The following is a 7898-nucleotide window of genomic DNA, read 5'->3' as shown; positions in this document are numbered from 1 at the left end:
AGAAAAAAAATAAAAAAAAAAAAAAAAAGCCCCAAAAAAAAAAAAAAAAAAAAAAAAAAAAAAAAAAAAAAAACCAAAAAAACAGGAGCTGGAGAAATAGGTCAGTGGTTAAGCACATGTTCTACTCTTCAAAGGACCCAAATTCAGTTCCCAGAACCCATGTCAGGCAACTCAAAACTGTCTGTAACTCCACCTCTAGGGGATCCAATACCCTCTCTGGCTTCTTCAGGCACATGCACATATATGGACATATCCATACAGACACACAGGCATACAGATAATTTTAAATTAAAACAAAAATATTTTTTTTTTAAATTCTAGCCAGTATGGTACTACATGCCTTTGGTCCCAGCCCTCAGGAGGCAGGGACAAGTAGATCTCTGTGAGATCAAGGACAGCCTAGCCTACATAGCAAATTCCAGGCCAGCTGGGGCTATAGGGAGATCCTGTCTCAAAACAAAACAAGACAAAACAAGACAAAACAAAACAAAACACCCATAACATTACAGAGGCTTGGGCGATGGCTCAGTGGTTAAGAGCACTGGCTGCTCTTGCAGAGGACCTGGGTTCAGTTCCCAGCACCCACATGGTGACTCACAACTGTCTGTAAATCCAGTTCCAGTAAACCTGGCGCCCTCTTGTGGCCTCCATGGGCACTGCACACAAAGTACACATGGAGGCAGAACACTCACACACATACTATTTTAAATTCCAGTATGAAATAAAAATAAAATTAATAAAACATGTGCAAGACTTGTAAGCTGGAAGCCAAGAAAGACTGCTAAGAGGAATTGGAAGAAAATCTAAATAAATGAAGGTGTATGTGTGTGTTCATTCATAGATCAGATGATTCAATATTGTTAAGCCCTAATTACAAAGTAATCAAATTCCTATGAGGCTCTCTGCAGAAACCGGCAAATTAGTTCTAAAATTTACATAGGAATGTAAAATATCAGGAATATCAAGATAAGTTTCAAAATTAAGAATAACGTTGTAAGGCTTGGCATGCCTTTAATGGTGCATGCCTTTAATCCCGGCACTCAGGAGGCAGACGCAAGTGGATCTCTGTGAGTTCAAGGCCAGCTGGTCTACATAGCAAGTTCCAGCTGGGACTACAGGCAGACCCTGTCTCAAAAATACCAAAAAAAAAAAAAAAAAAAAAAAAAAAAAAAAAGAAGAAGAAGAAGAAGACTGCTGTAAAGCTTGCCATTTTTATTCATTCAAGACAGTAAAGGAGAGACCTGGATCAGTGGACTCATTCAGAATGTCAGAACTAGTACAGGGTACCAAGATGCTTCCACCCAGACAGCCTTCCAAACAGATAAGCAATTAGAAGCATACACCTACAAAACAAAAAGGAACTTCCACTTTTATCTAGCACCATATAAAAAAAATCAATGCAAAGTAGACATAACCTACATATAAAAGCTAAAAGTATAAAACTATGCATTTCAAAATACACTCTTAAGCTGGGCATGGTGATACACACCTGTAATCCCAGTATTTGGGAGGGTGCAGCATAAGAATTTCAAGTTCCAGGCCAACCAGCACTATGCAGTGAGATCTTGCCTCAAAAATCAAAGCTACTGTGGGCTAGAGAGATGGATCAGTGGTTAAGAGCACTGGCTGCTCTTGGAGAGGACCCAGGTTCAGTTCCCAGCACCCACATGGTAGCAAACACCATAACTCCAGTTCTGGAGGATCTGATGCCTTCTTTTGGCCTCCATGGGCATTGTACACACATAAATGCACTCATACACATGAAAAAAATTTTTTTAATGTTTTTAATCAAAGATACAAAAGGCTGGTGAGATAGTCCTGTGGGTAAAGGCACTTGTTGCCAAGCCTGATGACCTAAGTTTGAGCCCCAAGACCCACATGGCAGAAGGAGAGAACTGACTTCACAAAGTTGCCCCTGATCACCACACATGCATGTCATGTGAGCCTGTGTACATGTGCACACATATAACATATACACACAAACACAAATTAAGTAAATAAATGTAAAAATGTTTTTAAAAGCAAAGAAATCATTTGAAAAAAACAAAGAAGATGAAAGGCCATAGAGTGGGAAGATATTTGAAGAACACATAAAGACCTGATAAAGGACTTGTTTCTAAAATACAGACAGGACTCTCACAAATTGATACACAATAACCCAATGAGAAATCAGGCAAGATTTAAGCACTTCATCTTAGAACAGAGGACAGAGGGCTATTTGTTTACAAGATGTTCAACAGCATGTGATAGGAAAGTAGAGGGCCAGGGTAATACTGGGGGTTAAAGATTAAACAGGTATGGGGCAGGGTGATGGGTGAAGGAAGGGGGTCAATTCAAATCAAAGACATATGAAAATCCTTACAGAAACCCACTGCTTTGTTAGCTAATTAAAAATATTTTTAAAACTTAAAGGAGTTTGGCCAATGTTCAGAAAGAGAATAAGAAGCTTCTGAGTACCTATTCCTGAATAGGACACCTATATCAATCTTCAGGCTTCAAGGCTCAGGGATCATTGTGGAAGAGGGGGTGGAAAGACTGTAAGAGCCAGAGGAAGTGGCTAACAAGGAAACAGGGTTTTCCAGACAGTTGAAAAGTTACACATATGCACTCACAGCAATGGTGACAGCATGTACAAGTCCCACGCACCAGACAAAAATCACAACGTAGACGTGGAGAGGTGGGTAAGAAACTCGTACCCTATCTGAGGAAGTATTGGCAACCAATGGCTTCTGGGAGGGAGAGAGTCAGTCTCATTTAAGGACAGGACTCTTGGTAGGTTGACCAGACTCCAGTGGGTAGACCCACACTGAAGAACATTTGGGGACACAAATTTGACTCTATAGGCCTTTTTATACATACATTTGTGTGTGTGTGTGTGTGTGTGTGTGTGTGTGTGTGTGTGTATGTGTGTGTGTGTACATTAAATTGGTGGGGGTAGTAAAAGAGGTGAAGGAACAGGACTGAAATACTAATAAAATATATTGTATGAGCCGCACGTAGTGGTGCACACCTTTAATCTCAGCACTCAGGAGGCAGAGGCAGGTGGATCTCTGTGAGCTCAAGGCCAGCCTGGTCTACATAATGAGTTCCAGGACAGCTGGGGCTAACAGGGAGACCCTGTCTAAAAAAACAACCAAAAAAGGTATTTTTTGTTTTTTTAGTTTTTGGAACCAGAACATTTATTTTATAACTGGCTGCTGCTGAAATCTTCAAGATGAACTGGATGCTGCAACAGCTGCCCTCTTTGGTTTCGGTGTCATTCCTTCAAGGAATCCATGTCTGAATCTGTGATAGACAATTTTCAGGTGCCTCATCCACCCAGTCCTGGTAGTATTTTGTCTCTTAGCCTTGGCACTCCAGTTATACTTTCTCTTGCGCTTGGCAGGGTAGCCACATTTGCCACAGGTTGACTTCTGAAGATGGTAGGCCTTAGAGCCACAGCAGCAGCACAACGTGTGCATCTTATTGCAACACTTTCTAAACCATGACATTCCTTTTGTCATCTTGTCATCTTGCTTCTGCTGCCGAGGCCAAAGATTTTAATATATTTTTAGGAAAGGGGGGGGGTCTAAATATGATCAAAATATATGGTATGAAATTTGCAAAAATTCAATTTGGTTTTTTAATAATTCCCATACTATGCTTTCCATAGGGGTTGCACGAGTTTGTAATCCCACCAGCAGTAAATGAGCTTTCCCCTTTCCCTACATCCTCTCTAGTACTTGGTATTATTTGTTCTCTTGATCTTAGTCAGTCTGACTGGGGGGTAAGATGAAAGCATATTAATTTGCATTTCCCTAAATATTAATGATGTTGAACACTTTTTTGATTTGATCTTTTTGAGACAGGGTCTCCCTGTAGCCCCAGCTGTCCTGGAACTCACTATTCAGACCAGGCTGGCCTTGAACTCAGAGATCTGCCTGCCTCTGCCTCCTAAGTGCTGGGATTAAAGGCGTGCGCCACCACATCTGGCGATGTTGAACACTTTTTAAGATGTTTCTTAGCAATCTTTATTTCTTCTTTTGAAACGCTGTTTAGATCTTTAGTTCATCTTTTAATTGAGTCATTTGTTTTCTTGTTTTTTTTGTGTTCTTTATAAATTCTGGATGTTAAGCCTCTGTCAGGTGTGTTGCTAGTGAAGATTTTCTCCCACTCTGTGGGCTTTCTCTTCACTTCCTTGTTTCTTTTGCTGTACAGAACCTTTTTAATGAAGTAGCACTTGTTGATTGTTGACCTTAATTCCTGAGCAACTGGTCAGATTTAGAAAGTCCTTTCCTACACCTATGTCTTGTAGGTCACTGCCAATGTTTTCTTCTAACAGTTTCAGAGTTCCAAGTTTCACAATGAGGTCTTTGATCTATTTGGAGTTGACTTTTGTGCAAAGTGAAAGATAAGGATCTAGTTTCTTTCTTCTAGAGGTGGAGATTGTTTTGCCAGCACCATTTGTTGAAGATGCTTTCCTCCAGTGTGAGTTCTCGGCAACTATGTCAAATATCAGGTGGCTGAAACTGTGTACTCATGTTTGGGTCTTCAATTATGTTCCATTAATCTATGTGTCTATTTTAGTGCCAGTACCATGCTGTTTTTATGACTATAGCCCTGTAATACAGTTTGAGATCTGGTATAGTAATCCCACAGCATTGCTCTTTGTGCTCACGACTGCTTTCTGAGGCTATCCGAGGTCTTTTGTGCTTCCAAATGAATTTTAGGACTGTTTTTTCTAATTCTGTGAAGAATGTCATGGGAATTTTGATTAGGATTGCATTGAATCTATATATTGCTTTTGGTAGGATGATCATTTTCACAGTATTAATTCTTCTAATCCATGAACATGGGAGGTCCTTCCATCTTCTGGTGTCTTCCTCAATCTCTTTCTTTAAAGAGTTAAAATTTTCATTGTAGAGATCTTTAATGTCTTTGGTCAGGTTTATTCTGAGATTACTTTAAAGGCTATTGTGAAAGGGAGGGTTTTCAGTACTTTCTTTGATTGCTTACTATTGGTATATAGAAGGGCTACTGATCTTTTGTAGATTAATTTTGTAACCTGCCACTTTACTGAAAGTGTTAATCAGTTCTAGGAGTTTTCTGGTGGAATTTTTGGGATCTCTTAGGTATAGTATCATAACATCTGCAAAAGGGATAATTTGACCTCTTTTCCAATTAGCACTCCTTTAATTTCCTTCTCTTGTCTTATTGATCTAGCAAGAGTTTCAAGTACTGTATTAAAAAGGAGTGGAGATAGTGAACAGCCTTATCTGGTTCCTGATTTTAATGGGAATGCTTCCAGCTTTTCTCCATTTAGAATGATACTGGCTGTGGGTTTGTTGTATATAGCTTTAATTATATTGAGGTATGTTCCCTCCTGTCCAATTCCCTCTAGGACTTTTAACATAAATGTATGTTGAATTTTGTTGAAGGCCTTTTCTGCATCTATTGAGATGAACATGTAAGTTTGGTCTTTGAGTCCATTTATATGATTTATGGCATGTATTGACTTACATATATTGAACTATCCCTGCATCTCTGGAATAAAGCCAGCTTGATCATGTGGATGATCTTTTTGATGTGTGTGTATGCAGTTTGCAAACATTTTGTTGAGAATTTTTGCATCTATGTTCATTAAGGATATGAGCCTATAGTTTTCTTTTTTGGTTGTGTCTTTACTTGGTTTTGGTATTAGAGTGATTCTGGTTTCATAGAATTTGGGAGTTCTCCCTCTGCTCCTATCTTTTTGAACAATTTAAGTAGTATTGGTTGTAGATCTTCTTTAAATGTTTGGTAAAATTCTGCTGTAAATACATCTGGGCCTGGTTTTACTTAGTTGGGAGGTTTTGTATTACTGTTCAATTTTCTTATAGGTTATGGTCATACACATAGATTGTCTGTGAATTTCCCAAGCCTAAGTGGCACATCTACAATGCAACCTCTACACCTAAGGCTCACAGAACATAGAACAAGGGGTAAAGAGAACACTAAAGCATCTCTCAATTCTCATCAATGAAGCTCCTTCATGCAATAGAGGGCCAGGAACACAAAAGGTCACAAGTGGCCAAAGTGTAAAAAATAAGAGTCTGCAGAGTGTGGATCCTTGGACAGGACTCCTATACTAAACTCCACCCACCCAGGACTCAGGGACCATTAGGGAAGAGGGGAAGGAAAGATTGTAAGAGCCAGGGAGGAGGTACATGATTATATGGAAATAGAATCCTACAGTAGGCTCCTGGCATCTTGCTCATACGAACTTACAGAAATGGTGTCAGCAAGCACAAGAACCATGCAATCTCAAGCAGACAAAAACCTAGCACAGGACTGTGGAAATGGGAGAAAGCCCCAATCTTACTCAAAGGATTATCAGCAGCTGATTACTGCTGGGTGAGGAAGAGCTGATCTTCTTAAAAGGAGGAACTCTAGATAGGTTGACATTATCTCAGTGGAACTTGCACTGAGGGACACCTAGGGATACTAATTTGATATTATAGGCCTAATACAAATGACAGAATGGATGAATTCCAATGGGGGAGGGTATGGGAGGTTGCTAATGGGGAAAGGTTGGGTGTTTTGGCCAGGCGTGGTGGCACACACCTTTAATCCCAGCACTCGGGAGGCAGAGGCAGGTGGATCTCGGTGAGTTCAAGGCCAGCCTGGTCTACATAGTTCCAAGACAGCTGGGGCTACAGGAAGACCCTGTCTCAAAAAGACCAAAAAATAATTTAAAATTAAAAAAAGATATTAAAAAAAAAGAGGGCTAAGGGCTGAAGAAATGGCTCAGCAGTTAAGAACACTGGCTGCTCTTGCCCAAGACCCAGGTTCAATTCCCAACACCCACATGGCAGCTAACAACCATCTGCAACTCCAGTTCCCGGAAATCTGACACCCTCTTATGACCTCCTCAGTCACTGGACAACATGGATATGCCTACCTACATGCAAGAAATACACTCATGCACATAAAATACATACACACACACACACACATATTTTTTAAAAAGAGGGCTGGAGAGATGGCTCAATGGTTAAGAGCACTGACTACTCTTTAAGAGGACCTGGGTTTGACTCCTAGCACCCACATGGTGGCTAACAACCATCCATAACTCCAATTACAGGGGATCCGTAGCCTTCTTCTGATCTCCGCGGGCATTGCATGACATGGGTGCACTTACACATTGCAGGCAATACACTCATATACATAAAATAAAATTTTACAAAAGGAGTTTGGGCCTGACTTCACAGCACATGGGACACGCTATGGCCTAGATCTCAACTCTCCTTCCAGTCTGACTGCAAAGCCATCTTTGAACTGGTAACTGTCTCACAAGTTGGTCAATCAGAAGGCTGAGGGAACAAGTGGCCACCACCATCCTGGTGGTTATTGCTAAGTGTCTGATACAAGATTGATTCATTTTGCTTCTCTGGCAGACATAGTAACTAAATGTAAAAAGCCAAAAAGTTTGTGGCTCACAAATGCAAACAGGGAAAAGCAGTTTATTTTATCTGCCTTTTCAGCATTTCTTTCCCTCTGTAAAATATCTGGTTGATGGGGCTGGAGAGATGGCTCAGCAGTTAAAAGCACTGGGTGCTCTTGCAGAAGACTGAGGTTCAGTTCCCAGCACCTACATGGCAGCTAACAATTGCCCATAACTCCAGTTCCAGGAAATTCAACACCCTCTTCTGACCTCCACAGGCATTGCATGACATTGTTATACACATCCAGGCAATACACTCATACATATAAAATAAAAATAATAAATTAAATATTTTTAAAAAGGAACCAGCTTAAATACATGTTACCAAGGGAATTAAGTCAGATATTTAAAAACTGCACAACATACTGTCTCATCAATATGACATTCAAATAAAGACAAAACTATGAAGACAAGTTTTTAAAAATTGGTGGCTTTT

At 40.1% G+C, this 7898-nt stretch overlaps 1 protein-coding gene and 1 pseudogene across 5 annotated transcripts in view; both read right to left on the bottom strand.

The window, feature by feature from the left end:
- Nt5m (5',3'-nucleotidase, mitochondrial) overlaps window positions 1-7898 on the bottom strand; it is a 39896-nt gene that overhangs the window by 12252 nt on the left and 19746 nt on the right. The gene's annotated exons all lie outside the window — the stretch shown is intronic.
- On the bottom strand, window positions 3210-3503 carry LOC103743390 (annotated as a pseudogene).

The sequence above is a fragment of the Nannospalax galili genome, unplaced genomic scaffold (genome assembly GCF_000622305.1).
Source record: "Nannospalax galili isolate Female #2095 unplaced genomic scaffold, S.galili_v1.0 scaffold441, whole genome shotgun sequence".
In the NCBI taxonomy this organism is placed as follows: Eukaryota; Metazoa; Chordata; class Mammalia; order Rodentia; family Spalacidae; genus Nannospalax; species Nannospalax galili.
Note: the sequence above shows the minus strand (reverse complement) of the source record. Positions and strands in the feature narration are given on the sequence as shown.